We start from the raw sequence: 19,004 nt of genomic DNA on the forward strand, positions 1-19,004 counted from the left end.
AGTTAGAAGGTAGGCCTTGAAATACATCCACAGGTACACCTCCAATTGACTGAAATTATGTCAATTAGCCTGTCAGAAGCATCTAAAGCCATGACATAATTTTCTGGAATTTTCCAAGCTGTTTAAAGACACAGTCAATTTAGTGTATGTAAACTTCTGACCCACTGGAATTGTGATACAGTGAATTATAAGTGAAATAATCTGTCTGTAAACAATTGTAGAAAAAATTACTTGTGTCATGCACAAAGTAGATGTCCTAACCGACTTGCCAAAACTATAGTTTGTTAACAAGAAATTTGTGGAGTGGTTGAAAAACGAGTTTTAATAACTCCAACCTAAGTGTATGTAAACTTCCGACTTCAACTGTATTTCCCACAAGTGCAAGGGGCCCCCAGATTGAACAATGTCTCCATATACATGCTGTGATCAGAGAGAGAGTTACGGGCTACAGTTACACTCTGCCGTGACTAAATTGATGTCCAACACGTAATTACATTACATTACGTAATCGTGGCTCACTCTGCTGCGTGTACAGTAAATCCTAACCATGTACTGTGTCCCAAATGGCACCCTATTCCCTATACAGTGCACTACTTTTGACCAGGACCCATTTGTTTCCTCTGACTCTGTCCCTGAGAATTGCACCCTATTCTACCCTAGTACTCCGCTGTATCAAGCATAAGAGAAGGTACAGGGTATCTACTGAGTATTTGTAGTATATTTCAAGGAAATTGTATGGTATATCAATATCAAGAGTATGCTATTACATTATGCTACAGTGTGATGAAAGATGCCAAAGTCATGCAGTTGCATTGTCATTGGGGTCAACTGGTTCTAACTCACAGGAATCAATCTATGGTTACAAAATGAGCTTTATTCAGATAAGTTACTTTTTTTACATTAAAAGTATCAGTACTGTGTCATATTTTCTAAGGACATGAAGAGACAGCAATACATCAGAAAGAAAGAACATATGGTAATGAAAGAAACAGAGGACTTTCAAATATGATTTGACTGAGCCCTAACAAATGAATACATTTCAACATAAAAGTATGCTGAAACGGTGAGCCTAATATCCCTTGTCCTAGACCTTAAGAGTACAGAAGATGATGACTGCAGGGTCAAAATAAAGACCAGAGCTCCATCCAGAGAAACAGAGAAGTCCTGGACTGGGGGCATCCTGAAAGCAGCTCAACAGACCTGGCCTGCCTGGCTTTCTTGTCTGAGCTGGCTGGCTGTCACACAGGGGGAATGGAATGACCCAGTGAACGACCAGCCCCAGCTCTGCTCCTCTCCTCTCCAGGCAGACAGCCCTGTAGTCTCAGTTAGCAGTGTCAGGATGCCACTATCTAATGGTGTCAATGTCCCAGAGCCAACGCTAGCTACACAGCCAGTCTGTTGATGTTGAAGATTTTGACAGTGGTCTGCCCCGGCGCTGGCCAGCTGCACCCAGGAACTGTCTGCTGCTGTGACCCTGCCTTCGCCCTCTTCCTCGCCCCCCTGGCCGACCTGGCCCGCCCTCGGCCTCCAGCGCAGCCTCTTCACTGTCAACGCGTGACTCTGACTGGAGGGGGGAAGCATTGTCAAGGAAACAAGACAAAGAGTGGTGACGTAGTGCAGTGCAGCAGTGTGTTGTTCTGTCTCCCTCAAGCAGACTGTATGTAAAGGACATGGTTAGGCACAAGGAAATACAGGGCATTCGGAAAGAATTCAGACCCCTTCACTTTTCCACATTTTGTAACATTACAGCCTTATTCTAAAATGGATTAAATAGTTTTTTCCCCCTCATCAATCTAAACACAATACCACATAATGACAAAGCAAAAAAAGGTTTTTAGATTATTTATTTTTTAAATACTGAAATATCACATTTACATAAGTATTCAGACCCTTAACTCAGTACTTTGTTGAAGCACCTTTGGCAGTGATTATAGCCTCGAGTCATCTTGGGTATGACACTACAAGTTTGGCACATCTGTATTTGAGGAGTTTCTCCCATTCTTCTCAGCAGACCATCTCAAGCTCTGTCAGGTTGGATGGGGAGCAGCTCTGTACAGCTATTTTCAAGACTCTCCAGAGATTTTTGAACGGGTTCAAGTCCGGGCTCTGGCTGGGTCACTCCAGGTCATTCAGAGACTTGTCCCAAAGCCACTCCTGTGTCGTCTTGTCTGTGTGCTTAGGGTCGTTGTCCTATTGGAAGGTGAACCTTCACCCCAGGTTTTCATCAAGGATCTCTCTGTACTTTGCTCCATTCATCTTTTCCTCAATCCTGACTAGTCTCCCAGTCTGTGCTGCTGAAAAACATCCCCACAGCATGATGCTGCCACCACCATGCTTCACCGTAGGGATGGTGCCAGGTTTCCTCCAGACGTGACGCTTGGCATTCAGGCCAAAGAGTTCAATCTTGGTTTCATCAAACCAGAGAATCTTGCTTCTCATGGTCTGAGAGTCTTTAGGTGCCTTTTGGCAAACTCCAAGCGGGCTGTCATGTGCCTTTTACTGAGGAGTGGCTTCCATCTGGCCACTCTACCATAAAGGCCTGATTGGTGGAGTGCTGCAGAGATGGTTGTCCTTCTGGAAGGTTCTCCCATCTCCACAGAGGAACTCTGGAGCTCTGTCAGAGTGACCATCTGGTTCTTGGTCACCTCCCTGACAAAGGCCCTTCTCCTCCAATTGATCAGTTTGGTACCCTTCCCCAGATCTGTCCCTCGGCACAATCCTGTCTCAGAGCTATACAGACAATTCCTTTGACGTCATGGCTTGGTATTTGCTCTGACATGCTCTGTCAACTGTGGGACCTTATATAGACAGGTGTGTGCCTTTCCAAATCATGTCCAATCAATTGAATATACCACAGGTGGACTCCAATCAAGTTGTAGAAGCATCTCAAGGATGATCAATGGAAACAGGATGCATCTGAGATCAATTTCAAGTCTCATAGCAAAGGGTCTGAACACTTACGTAAATAAGGTTTTTCTGTTTTTATTTTTTATAAATTTGCAAAAAGTCTAAAATTAGAAAAAAATACTAAATATAAAAAGCAGATGGGGAATAGACTTTCTCATATACAATGTCAACATGTTTATTTTGAGCTACACCATGTTGTGTTCTGCAGTAGTAGAGGAATAATCCAAACTTTTACAGAGCAGGTACCATACCTGTTTGGCCCTGTCCGGGGGTATCATCAGATGGAGCCACAGTGTCTCCTGAACCCTCCTGTCTCAGCCTCCAGTATTTATGCTACAGTAGTTTATGTGTCGGGGGGCTAGGGTCAGTCTGTTATATCTGGAGTATTTCTCCTGTCTTATCCGGTGTCCTGTGTGAATTTAAGTATGCTCTCTCTAATTCTCTCTTTCTCTCTCTCGGAGGACCTGAGCCCTAGGACCATGCCTCAGGACGACCTGGCATGATGACTCCTTGTTGTCCCCAGTCCACCTGGCCGTGCTGCTGCTCAAGTTTCAACTGTTCTGCCTACGGCTATGGAACCCTGACCTGTTCACTGTGATTACTATTGACCATGCTGGTAATTTCTCAACATTTGAACATCTTGACTATGTTCTGTTACAATCTTCACCCGGCACAGCCACTCCTCATAGCCTGGTTCCTCTCTAGGTTTCTTCCTAGGTTTTGGCCTTTCTAGGGAGTTTTTCCTTGCCACCGTGCTTCTACACCTGTATTGCTAGCTGTTTGGGGGTTTAGGCTGGGTTTCTGTACAGCACTTTGATATATCAGCTGATGTAAGAAGGGCTATATAAATAAATTAGATTTTGATTTGAACCCTGATAGAACATTCACAGGCTCTTCAGACCATAGATGTCCCTTCCTTCTCTTCCTACCATAGATCTCCCTTCCTTCTCTTCAGACCATAGATCTCCCTTCCTTCTCTTCAGACCACAGATCTCCCTTTCTTCTCTTCAGACCATAGATCTCCCTTCCTTCTCTTCAGACCATAGATCTCCCTTCCTTCTCTTCAGACCATAGATGTCCCATCCTTCTCTTCAGACCATAGATCTCCATTCCTTCTCTTCAGACCACAGATCTCCCTTCCTTCTCTTCAGACCACAGATCTATCTTTCTTCTCTTCATGACTCAGTGGAAACGCCAGATGCTGGGGGCTTCACAAAATGAGCCTGTGGATTGTATTTCCTCCTCAATGACACTCTTAATTACACAGCTATTCAAAGCCACCTGGGAATACAGGTGGGTCTCCACTTATAGAACAGGGCCTGCCACTACCCAGCCCAACCGCCAGCAGGTGACTGGAGGTGCATCAGTCAAGCAATCAGTGAAACATTCAACCAATCAAACTTTGTCCCCAGACATACATTTGGTTTGCAGGCAGGGTTAAAAATAAACATACAAAAGAGTTAAAAACAGATCACACAAAATAGAAACGAACACAGAAACATCATCATATTGCAACTTTAAGGAACTGGCTGGCAATAAAGTGCATGTGCAACTCAAAGACGGGGTACTAGGCCACAGACAGACAAGTGGTGGCTACAAGGGAAGCATACTGAACATACTACATACAACATTCATACTACATGTGGCATGAATCATTTTAAGCAATAGGGTTTAAGCAATAGGCTAAAGCTTCCCTCTGCTTTCTTAACTTCTGATAGGCTGCATATACATTTCCGGCATACAGCTTACACTGTAAATATCCAGAATCCAATCATTTCAGATCTAAAGTAATGCCTAGGGTGAAGGGGCAAGGGGTCGATTTGGAATTGTGAAATAAGTGCTGTATTATGGTACCTGTTGACGAGGCAGAAGGAGACAGCAGTGGCCGAGTCTCCTACATCTAATATGGAGGAACAGGGTTGGATGACTGGGGGTTCATCAGGGGTCACACTTGCCTCAGAACTACTGCAGTCACCCCGTACTATCACCTGTAAAGGAAAATGTCAATTAAGTGATACTGTCACTTCATACTAACATAGGCCATTCATGTGTCCCAAATGCCATCTTATTCCCTATACGCCCTGCTCAAAAACAAGTGTACTACAAGGCCGGGACTAGACTTGACAGTTCATGCAGCTTTTGTATTCTGATCATGGAGTTCTGATCATGGAATTCCGAACACGTCATGCGTCTACACCTACATTTAAATGTGTCTACAGTGTCCGTAGCGTGTTCAGAATCCATTTTCCCACGCTATATTGAAATGCCAGTATGCATTCTGCAAACGGTGGAAAATGCTACATCCGATAATAACACAACAGTCACTTCATGGCAGTAGTTAACTACTGTAGCTAACTGGCTAACCTCTGTAACTAAACAACAAGCTAGCTAGCAAAGCTAAAGAGATTGACAACAGGTTAGGATAACAAAAAATTGTTTTCTTAATAAACTAACTGGCTAGCATTTATGAAGCCAACAAACACGTTCCTCACACGCTAGGAACGTATTTCCACCAACATTTAAAAAGGTGCTTCTCGCTCCCTGGAGACTTGTGGGCAAAGTGCTGATGATGTCGCCCACTGTATGAACTTTCGGTAGCCTGATTGCGTCCAGACTGAGCAGAAATCCGTACACAATGCGTCCCTTCACAGGAGTGTCAAGCCTAAAGGGAATAGGGTGCCATTTGGGACGCAGACTACGATGAACAGCATTATTGTCACGACTTCCACCGAAGGTGGCTCCTCTCCCTGGTCGGGCGGTGCTCGGCGGTCGTCGTCGCCGGCCTACTAGCTGCCACCGATCCCATTTTCCTTTTCGTTTGTGTCTGTCTGTTTTTTCACACCTGTGTTCAGTTTAGTTGATTTCGGTGGGTTTATATACACCCCGCTGCAGGCTAGGCTTTGTGCGGGATTATTTGCTGTGTATTTTCTTGTAAGGGGTGCTTGCCTGCACCACGGGATTTTGTTTCTTTATTCGGTATATGTTTACCGTGTGCAGTTGCGCGTTTGTGGAGTCGAGGTTTCTCCTCCATGTGCCCAGTTCATTCCCTGTGAGTGGCGATTACGTTTGTGCGGTTATTTCCCATGTGTTTGTGTTGTGCCTTCAATGATACTACTTCTTCTTTACCATTGTGACCTTTACTTACTGAGGAGCTCATTTGTAACTAACAACCTTTAAAGGCTGAATCCTTACTTGCAATTAGCACATCATTAAATGTAATGTGAATCTTGTATTGATGTCAAAGTTGTCTTGAGCTAGAGTTCAGGGCCTGTATCACAAAGGGTCTTAGAGTAGGAGTGCTGATCTAGGATCAGAACCCCCCTCTTATTCATTATGATTTAAAAGGCAAGACTGATCCTTGATCAGCACTTCTTCTCTGAGATGCTTTGTGAACACACGCCCAGACCTAAGTGAACAGACGTTGAAGTCCGGAGAATACAAGTTACCTCTGCTAATAACACTAAGGTTTTTCTGGTGTAGAATATTTACCTTCTTGTCTCGACTTGATGTCACAAAGTACTTGTTGTCGGTGCTTCAGTCACATGACCATATGATGCGTGTGTGCACGGCAATGTCCTTCCTTCTTGGTGGGTGTGTACAGGGAGAAATTAGGTTCTGGACAGGGAAGGAGCACACACATAAACAATATACGATATTACCACTTTGCATTAGTGTTGAAACACAAAGCTACATGTCACACACAAAGAAACAGTCTGTCTAAACAGTACATAACTGTTCTGTGGTAACAATGAATCTCTACTGACAAACAACTAAACCCAGGGCCTCAGTTACTCCTACCCCTGATGTCTGTCATTAATGTTGGATGTGACACACTGTTGTCTGTGTAGTTCCAGCAGACACCCCTCTAGAAAGAGAGACACTGCTGTCTGTGTAGTTCCAGCAGACACCCCTCTAGAGACACACTGTTGTCTGTGTAGTTCCAGCAGCCACCCCTCTAGAGAGACACTGTTGTCTGTGTAGTTTCAGCAGCCACCCCTCTAGAGACACACTGCTGCCTGTGTAGTTCCAGCAGACACCCCTCTAGAGACACACTGTTGTTTGTGTAGTTCCAGCAGCCACCCCTCTAGAGAGACACTGTTGTCTGTGTAGTTCCAGCAGCCACCCCTCTAGAGACACACTGTTGTCTGTGTAGTTCCAGCAGCCACCCCTCTAGAGAGACACTGTTGTCTGTGTAGTTTCAGCAGCCACCCCTCTAGAGACACACTGTTGTCTGTGTAGTTCCAGCAGCCACCCCTCTAGAGACACACTGTTGTCTGTGTAGTTCCAGCAGACACCCCTCTAGAGACACACTGTTGTCTGTGTAGTTCCAGCAGACACCCCTCTAAAAAGAGAGACACTGCTGTCTGTGTAGTTCCAGCAGACACCCCTCTACAGAGACACTGCTGTCTGTGTAGTTCCAGCAGACACCCCTCTAGAAAGAGAGACACTGCTGTCTGTGTAGTTCCAGCAGACACCCCTCTAGAGACACACTGCTGTCTGTGTAGTTCCAACAGACACCCCTCTAGAGAGACACTGTTGTCTGTGTAGTTCCAGCAGCCACCCCTCTAGAGAGACACTGTTGTCTGTGTAGTTCCAGCAGACACCCCTCTACAGAGACACTGCTGTCTGTGTAGTTCCAGCAGACACCCCTCTAGAGACACACTGTTGTCTGTGTAGTTCCAGCAGCCACCCCTCTAGAGACACATTGTTGTCTGTGTAGTTCCAGCAGACACCCCTCTAGAAAGAGAGACACTGCTGTCTGTGTAGTTCCAGCAGACACCCCTCTACAGAGACACTGCTGTCTGTGTAGTTCCAGCAGACACCCCTCTACAGAGACACTGCTGTCTGTGTAGTTCCAGCAGACACCCCTCTAGAGACACACTGTTGTCTGTGTAGTTCCAGCAGACACCCCTCTAGAGAGACACTGTTGTCTGTGTAGTTCCAGCAGACACCCCTCTAGAGAGACAATGTTGTCTGTGTAGTTCCAGCAGCCACCCCTCTAGAGACACACTGTTGTCTGTGTAGTTCCAGCAGACACCCCTCTAGAGAGACACTGTTGTCTGTGTAGTTCCAGCAGACACCCCTCTAGAGAGACACTGCTGTCTGTGTAGTTCCAGCAGCCACCCCTCTAGAGACACACTGCTGTCTGTGTAGTTCCAGCAGCCACCCCACTAGAGACACACTGTTGTCTGTGTAGTTCCAGCAGACACCCCTCTAGAGAGACACTGCTGTCTGTGTAGTTCCAGCAGCCACCCCTCTAGAGACACACTGCTGTCTGTGTAGTTCCAGCAGCCACCCCACTAGAGACACACTGTTGTCTGTGTAGTTCCAGCAGACACCCCTCTAGAGAGAGAGACACTGTTGTCTGTGTAATTCCAGCAGACACCCCTCTACAGAGACACTGCTGTCTGTGTAGTTCCAGCAGACACCCCTCTAGAGACACACTGTTGTCTGTGTAGTTCCAGCAGACACCCCTCTAGAGAGACACTGTTGTCTGTGTAGTTCCAGCAGACACTCCTCTAGAGAGACACTGTTGTCTGTGTAGTTCCAGCAGCCACCCCACTAGAGACACACTGTTGTCTGTGTAGTTCCAGCAGACACCCCTCTACAGAGACACTGCTGTCTGTGTAGTTCCAGCAGCCACCCCTCTAGAGACACACTGTTGTCTGTGTAGTTCCAGCAGACACCCCTCTAGAAAGAGAGACACTGCTGTCTGTGTAGTTCCAGCAGACACCCCTCTAGAGACACACTGTTGTCTGTGTAGTTCCAGCAGCCACCCCTCTAGAGAGACACTGTTGTCTGTGTAGTTCCAGCAGCCACCCCTCTAGAGACACACTGTTGTCTGTGTAGTTCCAGCAGCCACCCCTCTAGAGAGACACTGTTGTCTGTGTAGTTTCAGCAGCCACCCCTCTAGAGACACACTGTTGTCTGTGTAGTTCCAGCAGCCACCCCTCTAGAGACACACTGTTGTCTGTGTAGTTTCAGCAGCCACCCCTCTAGAGAGACACTGTTGTCTGTGTAGTTCCAGGGGCCACCCCTCTAGAGATACACTGTTGTCTGTGTAGTTCCAGCAGACACCCCTCTAGAAAGAGAGACACTGCTGTCTGTGTAGTTCCAGCAGACACCCCTCTACAGAGACACTGCTGTCTGTGTAGTTCCAGCAGACACCCCTCTAGAAAGAGAGACACTGCTGTCTGTGTAGTTCCAGCAGACACCCCTCTAGAGACACACTGCTGTCTGTGTAGTTCCAACAGACACCCCTCTAGAGAGACACTGTTGTCTGTGTAGTTCCAGCAGCCACCCCTCTAGAGAGACACTGTTGTCTGTGTAGTTCCAGCAGACACCCCTCTACAGAGACACTGCTGTCTGTGTAGTTCCAGCAGACACCCCTCTAGAGACACACTGTTGTCTGTGTAGTTCCAGCAGCCACCCCTCTAGAGACACACTGTTGTCTGTGTAGTTCCAGCAGACACCCCTCTAGAAAGAGAGACACTGCTGTCTGTGTAGTTCCAGCAGACACCCCTCTACAGAGACACTGCTGTCTGTGTAGTTCCAGCAGACACCCCTCTACAGAGACACTGCTGTCTGTGTAGTTCCAGCAGACACCCCTCTAGAGACACACTGTTGTCTGTGTAGTTCCAGCAGACACCCCTCTAGAGAGACACTGTTGTCTGTGTAGTTCCAGCAGACACCCCTCTAGAGAGACACTGTTGTCTGTGTAGTTCCAGCAGCAGAATCGTTGGAGTGACGATGAACCGTTGGGAGATGTTGTTTGCGTTTGTAGCTGATGTGGTCTCTTGTGCGCCCTGTTCCTGAGTGTTATGTGACTGACCATTGTTTGGTTTTGTCATGTTCTAACTTTCCTGTCTGTTCCCTCCTGGTCTTGTGTTCTCCTTTCCTCTTAAATGTTGCTTCCTGTGCACAAAGGTTGCTGAGGTCTGGGGAGAAGTAGGTTGGCTGGGGCAAGTGGAAGGTGAACATGTAACCTCTCGTAAATTTGGGGCGCAGAGGCCTGTGTCAATTTGGGACGCAGAGGCTTGTGTCAATTTGGGACGCAGAGGCTTGTGTCAATTTGGGACGCAGAGGCTTGTGTCAATTTGGGACGCAGAGGCTTGTGTCAATTTGGGACGCAGAGGCTTGTGTCAATTTGGGACGCAGAGGCTTGTGTCAATTTGGGACGCAGAGGCTTGTGTCAATTTGGGATGCAGAGGCTTGTGTCAATTTGGGACGCAGAGGCTTGTGTCAATTTGGGACGCAGAGGCTTGTGTCAATTTGGGACGCAGAGGCCTGTGTCAATTTGGGACGCAGAGGCTGGTACATTGTTCCGGGGCCCTTGTTGGTCCCCGGTTTTATGGGGGGGGGGTGTGACGACCCTCCCACTCTGTCTGCTGTATTTCTCTCTTTGCTCTTGTTCCTTATTAGGATGCTGGTGGGCAGAGTTGGAAGGGTCGTCAGCTAGATGGGAAACACCTGGGCTCGGGTGTGTCCCAGGATAAACACACCTCTTCCACAGTCATGGGGGAGACTCTCTCCATGCAGACACCTTGTTTTTGGTTGTGATAGTTATGGTATCTAATAAATATATATTTTTGATACTCCTTGTCTCCACGTTGTCTCGCTTTTGTTGCGAACTCTGAGCCGGTTCGTAACAAGAGACACTGCTGTCTGTGTAGTTCCAGGAGCCACCCCTCTAGAGAGACACTGCTGTCTGTGTAGTTCCAGCAGACACCCCTCTAGAGAGAGAGACACTGTTGTCTGTGTAGTTCCAGCAGCCTGCCACAGTATTGTTTTCCCCCTCTAGAGGTTGTTCGTATTAAGTCTGGCTCTGTCTGTCTGTATCAGCCCCCCTCCAGACACACACATGCAAGCACGCACATGCACAGACCTAGACAGACAGCATAAGGCTGGTTCCTTCTCTCTGTATGTCTGTCTGTCTATATCGCTCACTTACACACACACATACACACATACACACATACACACACACACACACACAAATACAAGCTGTCTGGAACTCAGGGAAACCTGTCTTCTCTCTACTTCCAACTCCAGCCACTCTCCTTCCCTGTCCTGGCAGGGGCGGCTTTGCTTTCCAGCCCCCCGACTGGCAAGTCTGGACTGGTTAAGCAGAGAGACAGAGAGAGAGACCGACAGAGCAAGCGAGGGAGGTTTGGGACAGACAAAGCGAGGAAGAGAGGGAAAGCGAGGGAGAGAGGGAGGTTTAATACAGAGCAAGGAAGGGAGGGAAAGAGAGGGGGGAGCAAGTCCACATCAGGTTGATAAAGATTTGTGGGCGTGTGACGCGCGAGGACAGGGAGCATTGGGAGAGCAGGGCGTTTGATCACACCTGACACTCTCTAAACTCCCCTGGTCTGGGTGGCTGGGAGGACACTGCTAAGCTAGTGTGTCTGTGTGTGTGTGTGTGTGTGTGTGTGTGTGTGTGCGTGCGTGCGTGCGTGCGTGCGTGTGTGTGTGTGTGTGTGTGTGTGTGTGTGTGTGTGCGTGCGTGTTAGCCTGTGAGTAATTCATGGCTCAACTGGAACAGACTGCCAGTCCGCTGGGCACAGGGGAAACCACCGAGGCTCAGGTAAAGAAAAACAGTCGCACCGCCGGTTTGAGCCATATCAGTGGTGATTTACCTGACTGGGTTAAAATGGGGATTGAAGACGTTGGTTGTATGGTGCTAGAGGAACACATCAGTCTTAAAATATGTGGTGGTTCAGCTCATTCTGCTATTGTGTTTGTTGTGTTCTCCTGTACTAGCCTTTCTGAGTATTTAAGTCTCTTTACAGGGTCATTGATACCACTTGATAGTAAGATGGCGCAGGAGCAGAAGGCAGAAGTTTTACGTGCCCGTAACCGATTGTGTTTTTTTGTTAGTTTACCTGCGTTGTTTGTAACTTCTTTTTGTACTATTTTTGTACATAATGTTGCCGCTATCGTCTCTTATGACCAAAAATAACTTATAGACATCAGGACTGTGATTACTCACTACGGACTAGCAGAATCCTTTTTCTTCTTTCACGACTCTGATGAGCCCGAGGTGGAGGATATACGGCTCCCTCGGGAACAGGCCCCAAACCCAGTTATCTGCATGAAGAGGAGGCGGAGAAAGAGAGGCTGAAGGGCGGGTTGCCTTCTGAGGAGTCGGAGGTGATCAAATAAACCCCCACTCCCCTCATTTCTGCTAGCAAACATTCAATCTTTGGACAATAAAATGGACGAGTTATTGGGAAGATTAAACTACCAACAGGACATTAAAAACTGTAACTTCTTATGCTTCACAGAGTCGTGGCTGAACAACGACAATATCAACATACAGCTAGCTGGTTATACGATGTACCAGCAGGATAGAACAGCGGCGTCTGGTAAGACAAGGGGCGGCGGTCTATGTATTTTTGTAAACAACAGCTGGTGCACGATATCTAAGGAAGTCTCGCGCTATTGCTCGCCTGAGGTAGAGTTTCTCATGATAAGCTGCAGACCACATTATCTACCGAGAGAGTTTTCATCTATATTCCTTGTAGCTGTTTACATACCACCACAGTCAGAGGCTGACACTAAGATAGCATTGAATGAGCTGTATTCCGCCATAAGTAAACAACAAAATGCTCACCCAGAGGCGGTGCCTCTAGTACCTGGGGATTTTAATGCAGGGAAACTTAAATCAGTTTTACCAGATTTCTATCAGCATGTTAAATGTGCAACCAGAGGGAAAAGAACTCTGGACTACCTATACTTCACACACAGAGATGCATACAAAGCTCTCCCTCGCCCTCCATTTGGCAAATCTAACCATAATTCCATCCTCCTGATTCCTGCTTACAAGCAAAAAATAAAACAGGAAGCACCAGTGACTAGATCAATAAAAAAGTGGTCAGATGAAGCAGATGCTAAGCTACAGCCCTGTTTTGCTAGCACAGACTGGAATATGTTCCGGGATTCCTCCAAAGACATTCAGGAGTACACGACATCTGTCATTGGCTTCATCAATAAGTGCATCGACGTCGTCCCCACAGTGACCGTACGTACATACCCCAACCAGAAGCCATGGATTACAGGCAGCATCCGCACTGAGCTAAAGGCTAGAGCTGCCACTTTCAAGGAGCTGGACTCTAACCCGGAAGCTTATAAGATATCCTGCTATCCCATCCGACGAACCATCAAACAGGCAAAGCGTCAATACAGGACTAAGATCGAGTCGTACTACACCGGCTCTGAAGCTCGTCGGATGTGGCAGGGCCTGCAAACCATTACAGACTACAAAAGGAAGCACAGCTGAGAGCTGCCCAGCGACACGAGCCTACCGGATGAGCTAAACTACTTCTATGCTCGCTTCGAGGCAAATAACACTGAAACAGGCATGAGAGCACCAGCTGTACCGGAAGACTGTGTGATCACGCTCTCTGCAGCCGAAGTGAGTAAGAACTTTAGAGAGGTCAACATTCACAAGGCCAGACGGATTACCAGGACATGTACTGCGAGCATGCACTGACCAACAAGCAAGTGTCTTCACTGACATTTTCAACCTCTCCCTGTTCGAGTCTGTAATACCGACATGTTTTAAGCAGACCACCATAGTGCCTGTGCCCAAGAACACTAAGGTAACCTGCCTAAATGACTACCGACCCGTAGCACTCACGTCCGTAGCCATGAAGTGCTTTGAAAGTCTGGTCATGGCTCACATCAACACCATCAAACCCTAGATCCACTCCAATTTCCATACCGTCCCAACAGATCCACAGTCTCTATTGCACTTCACACTGCACTTTACCACCTGGACAAAAGTAACACCTAAAATCAGCAAAAAAAAAACATACCTTTTTCAGGACCCTGTCTTTCAAAGATAATTCGTAAAAATCCAAATAACTTCACAGATCTTCATTGTAAAGGGTTTAAACACTATTTCCCATGCCTGTTCAATGAACCATAAACAATTAATGAACATGCACCTGTTGAATGGTCGTTAAGACACTAACAGCAGTCGTGTCATTGCCATCATTAAAGTGAAGACTGTTTTTTTATCAAATCAATTCTCTGTAATTATTATTATGTGATTAAACTAATCATGTAAATGTAATTAACTAGGAAGTCGGGGCACCAAGGAAAATCTTCAGATTACAAAAGTTATAATTTTCCTAATATAACTTTTCAGATATTTTAATATGTTGTTGATATTTTAATATGTTGTTGGATTTAAAGTTGGATCGGAGGGTGAGGGCTAGGGCCATTCCCCCTAGAAATGTTCGGGAACTGCAGGTGCCTTGGTGGAAGAGTGGAGTAACATCTCAAAGCAAGAACTGGCAAATCTGGTGCAGTCCATGAGGAGGAGAAGCACTGCAGTACTTAATGCAGCTGGTGGCCACACCCGATACTGACTGTTACTTTTGATTTTGACCCCCCCCCCTTTGTTCAGAGACACATTATCCAACTTCTGTTAGTCACATGTCTGCAGAACTTGTTCAGTTTATGTCCCAGTTGTTGAATCTTGATTTGTTCATACAAATATTTACACGTTAAGTTTGCTGAAAACTTTTCTTTTTTTGCTGAGTTCATGTGAGAATGCTATTCATTGACTACAGCTCAGCGTTCAACACCATAGTGCCCTCAAAGCTCATCAATAAGCTAAGGACCCTGGGACTAAACACCTCCGTCTGCAACTGGATCCTGGACTTCCTGACGGGCCGCCCCCAGGTGGTAAGGGTAGGTAACAACACATCCGCCACGTTGATCCTCAACACAGCGGCCCCTCAGGGGTGCATGCTCAGTCCCCTCCTGTACTCCCTGTTCACTTATGACTGCATTGCCAGGCACGACTGACACAACAGTGGTAGGCCTGGTCACCGACAACAACGAGACAGCCTATAGGGAGGAGGTCAGAGACCTGGCCGTGTGGTGCCAGGACAACAACCTCTCCCTCAACGTGATCAAGACAAAGGAGATGATTGTGGACTACAGGAAAAAGAGGACCGAGCACACCCCCATTCTCATCGACGGGGCTGCAGTGGAGCAATCCACATCACGAACAAACTAACATGGTCCAAACACACCATGACAGTTGTGAAGCGGGCACGACAAAACCTATTCCCCCTTAGGAGACTGAAAAGATTTGGCATGGGTTCCCAGATCCTCAAAAGGTTCTACAGCTGCACCACGAAGAGCATCCTGACTGGTTGCATCACTGCCTGGTATGGCAACTGCTCAGCCTCCGACCGCAAGGCACTACAGAGGGTAGTGCGAACGGCCCAGTACATCACTGGGGCCAAGCTTCCTGCCATCCTGGACCTCTATACAAGGCGATGTCAGAGGAAGGCCCTAAAAATTGTCAAAGACTCCAGCCACCCTAGTCATAGACTGGTCTCCCGCTACCACACGGAAAGCGGTACCGGAGCGGAAGCTACAGTGAGCTTTGATTGGTCAATCGTGCCACGATATCGGCGAGTATTTGCATAAAGTTCGGCTTTCCCCAACTTAGGTCCCAGCCTGTTCTCCTCACCCTGTGTTTGGTGAACACTTATTTTAAGCTTTGACTTAAACAACATGTACTAGCAACCCTGGTCTAGTCTACTGGTGTAATAATAATACAAAATATATTTGTTTACATTCTGTTGGCCTATGGTTTTTATTGGATGAAGGAGAGACAGTAGGAAAGATAATGGGACAAATTGGAAACCACAGCAAACCTGCTCTCTCTTTCTCTCTTCTCTCGGAGGACCTGAGCCCTAGGGCCATGCCTCAGGACTACCTGGCCTGATGTCTCCTTGCTGTCCCCAGTCCACCTGGTCGTGCTGCTGCTCCAGTTTCAACTGTTCTGCCTGCGGCTATGGAACCCTGACCTGTTCACCGGATGTGCTACCTTGTCCCAGACCTGCTGTTTTCGACTCTCTCTCTCTACCGCACCTGCTGTCTCAACCTCTGAATGCTTGGCTATGAAAAGCCAACTGACATTTACTCCTGAGGTGCTGACCTGTTGCATCCTCTACAACCACTGTGATTATTATTATTTGACCCTGCTGGTCATCTATGAATGTTTGAACATATTGGCCATGTACTGTTATAATCTCCACCCGGCACAGCCAGAAGAGGACTGGCCACCCGTCATAGCCTGGTTCCTCTCTAGGTTTCTTCCTTGGTTCCTGCTTTTCTAGGGAGTTTTTCTTAGCCACCGTGCTTCTACATCTGCATTGCTGGCTGTTTGGGGTTTTAGCCTGGGTTTCTGTATAAGCACTTTGTGACATCGGCTGATGTAAAAAGGGCTTAATAAATACATTTGATTGATTGAATTTCATTGATCACTAAACCACCCAGGTCACATGACATCTGCCTTCCTTTGTTCGCTAACGTGTGTGTCCATCTGTCTGTCTATGTGTATATTTGTGTGTCTCTTTCAGTGTGTGCATGCACAATTGTGCTTTTGTGTGTGTGTGTGTGTGTGTGTGTTTGTGTGTGTGTAGATGTCATATTTAGTGGCCAAGGCAAACTGACAATAGAGCAGACAGTAACCCTGGCCATGTCTGTCTGTCTGTCTGTGTGTGTGTGTGTGTGTGTGTGTGTGTGTGTGTGTGTGTGTGTGTGTGTGTGTGTGTGTGTGTGTGTGTGTGTGTGTGTGTGTGTGTGTGTGTGTGTGTGCGTAGGAGTGATGAGGGATGGCAGCGACAGGGAGGTTCTTGGCAGGGGACAGGGAGAATGTGCTTCCCTTCACGGGGCCCTGAGTGATTTGTGGCTGTGTGTGTGTGTCTGAGTGATGTGTCCGTGTCAGTGGGGCTAAGCTGCACTGCAGACCAGGCCAGGACAGCTGTATTGTATAACAACATACTCTAACCATCACAGTGTCTGTCTGTGTCATCCGTTCACGTTTGTCATTTTTTTTGTGTCACAGAGCTATGTGCAGCCAAACTGGCACTGACATGAACAATTAAAAACAGACGTGTATTTCAGTCATTATTAAACACAGTGGTTCTCATACTGAAAAAAATCTAAATATAAATGGTCCCTGAAATAAATGATCCCAGAAATGTTCGATACGCACAAAAAGCTTATTTCTCTAAAATGTGGTGCACTCATTTGCTTACATCCCTGTTATTGAGCATTTCTCCTTGGCTAAGATAATCAATCTACTTGACAGGTGTGGCATATCAAGTTGTTGATTAAACAGCATGATCATTACACAGGTGCATCTTGTGCTGGGGACAATAAAAGGCCACTCTAAAATGTGCAGTTTTGTCACACAACACAATGCCACAGATGTCAAGGGAGCATGCAATTGGCATACTGACTGCATGAATAACCCCCAGAGCTGTTGCCAGAGAATTTAATGTTAATTTCTCTAACATACGCTGCCTCCAACTTTGTTTTAGAGAATTTTACAGTACGTCCAACCAGCCTCACAACCGCAGAGTTCCGCATGGTGGTGAGCAGTTTGCCAATGTCAACGTTATGAACAGAGTGCCCCATGGTGGCAGTGGGGTTATGGTATGGGCAGGCATAAGCTAAGGACAACGAACACAACTGCATTTTATTGATGGCAATTTGAATGCACAAAAATACTGTGACGAAATCATGAGGCTCATTGTGAGGCCAATTTTTTATTGTATTTTTTTAAAACATTTTTGGGGGGTACTTTTTACCCCTTTTTCTCCCTAATTTCGTGATATCCAACTGGTAGTTACAGTTTTGTCCCATCGCTGCAACTCCCGTACGGACTTTGGAGAGATGAAGGTTGAGAACCATGCGCCCTCCGAAACATGACCCCCCAAGCCGCACTTCTTCTTGACACACTGCTCGCTTAACCCGGAAGACAGCCGCACCAATGTGTCGTACTGCTGGCGACCGAAGTCAGCATGCATGCGCCTGGCCAGCTGCATGGAGTCGCTAGAGCGCGATGGGACAAGGACATCCCAGCCGACGAAACCCTCCCCTAACCCGGACGACGGGTTGTTGCATGTTGCATTTATATTTTTGTTCAGTATATTTACAGTAACAGTTAAAAGTTTGGACACACCTACTCATTCAATGACTTTTCTTTATTTTTTCTATTTTCTACATTGTAGAATAATAGTGAAGACATCAAAACTATGAAATAACACATATGGAATCATGTAGTAAGCAAAAAAGTGTTAAACAAAAAAATATAGATTTTAGATTCCACCCTTTGCCATGATGACAGCTTTGCACACTCTTGGCATTCTCTCAACCAGCTTCATGAGGTAGTCACCTGGAATGCATTTCAATTAACAGGTGTGCCTTGTTAAAAGTTAATTTGTGGAATTTCTTTCCTTCTAATGCGTTTGAGCCAATCAGTTGTGTTGTGACAAGGAAGGATCTGAGGTGTGTGTGTGTGTGTGTGTGTGTGTGTGTGTGTGTGTGCGTGCATGCGTGTGCGCGTGCGTATGTGGTAGTTTCAGGTAGTCATGTAGCTTTTGGCCCCCCCACTTATCACGCTACCTTATATGCAGACCCCACCACCGTCTTCGCTCTGTCAGACGCTAGACAGAACATCTCAAAGCCGTGTCCGTACATGGAGAGAGGGACCGAGGCAGGGAGAGATGGAGGGAGGGAGGGAGGGAGGGAGATGAAAAAAGAAAGAGAGAACAATAAAGAGAGAGGAGGGAAGAGGAGGAGTGATGAGAGCTTAGTCACTGATAAGACAGTTATAAAAGCCAAGTAGTCAAACTTGAAGCACAAACAATCGTCCTGAAATACTTAAAATGCAGCATCTAACAATCTCAGTAGAATCTCACTTCTCGTGTCAGAGCTGCCAGGTTCTACACGGATGCATTTGGAACACAAACCAAGTGCCAAATGGCATCCTAATCCCTATGTAGTGCACTACTTTTCACTAGGACCCATACGGATTAGGGTGACATTTGGAACACAACCCAGAGAGTGGAAGGTTTTCTGTCTGTCATTATGGAGATGGCCCCTCGGTCAGGCTGGAAAGCTTAAGAAAACACAGATACCTTAAACTGCTGGAGATATTTAGACTGGAATTAAAAAAACACACACACACACACACACACACACACACACACACACACACACAGTGATTATGCACTGGCTAATTATTCTCTAAATGCTTTCATTATTCTCTAAATGCT

The 19,004-nt window shown here is 46.6% G+C and overlaps 1 long non-coding RNA gene across 2 annotated transcripts; it reads right to left on the reverse strand.

Moving 5' to 3' along the window:
- Positions 1–854: 854 nt before the first annotated feature.
- LOC115175549 (uncharacterized) lies at positions 855–18,470 on the reverse strand. Of its 2 annotated transcripts, none has more exons than XR_003872059.1 (4): positions 18,352–18,470; positions 6,397–6,522; positions 4,762–4,895; positions 855–1,564 (listed from the first exon to the last, which is right to left on the reverse strand). It is a non-coding gene; the product is annotated as an uncharacterized LOC115175549 (long non-coding RNA). The 2 variants fall into 2 exon arrangements; XR_003872060.1 differs by lacking the exon at positions 18,352–18,470 and adding an exon at positions 11,900–11,937.
- Positions 18,471–19,004: the final 534 nt, after the last annotated feature.

The sequence above is a fragment of the Salmo trutta genome, chromosome 36 (genome assembly GCF_901001165.1).
Source record: "Salmo trutta chromosome 36, fSalTru1.1, whole genome shotgun sequence".
In the NCBI taxonomy this organism is placed as follows: Eukaryota; Metazoa; Chordata; class Actinopteri; order Salmoniformes; family Salmonidae; genus Salmo; species Salmo trutta.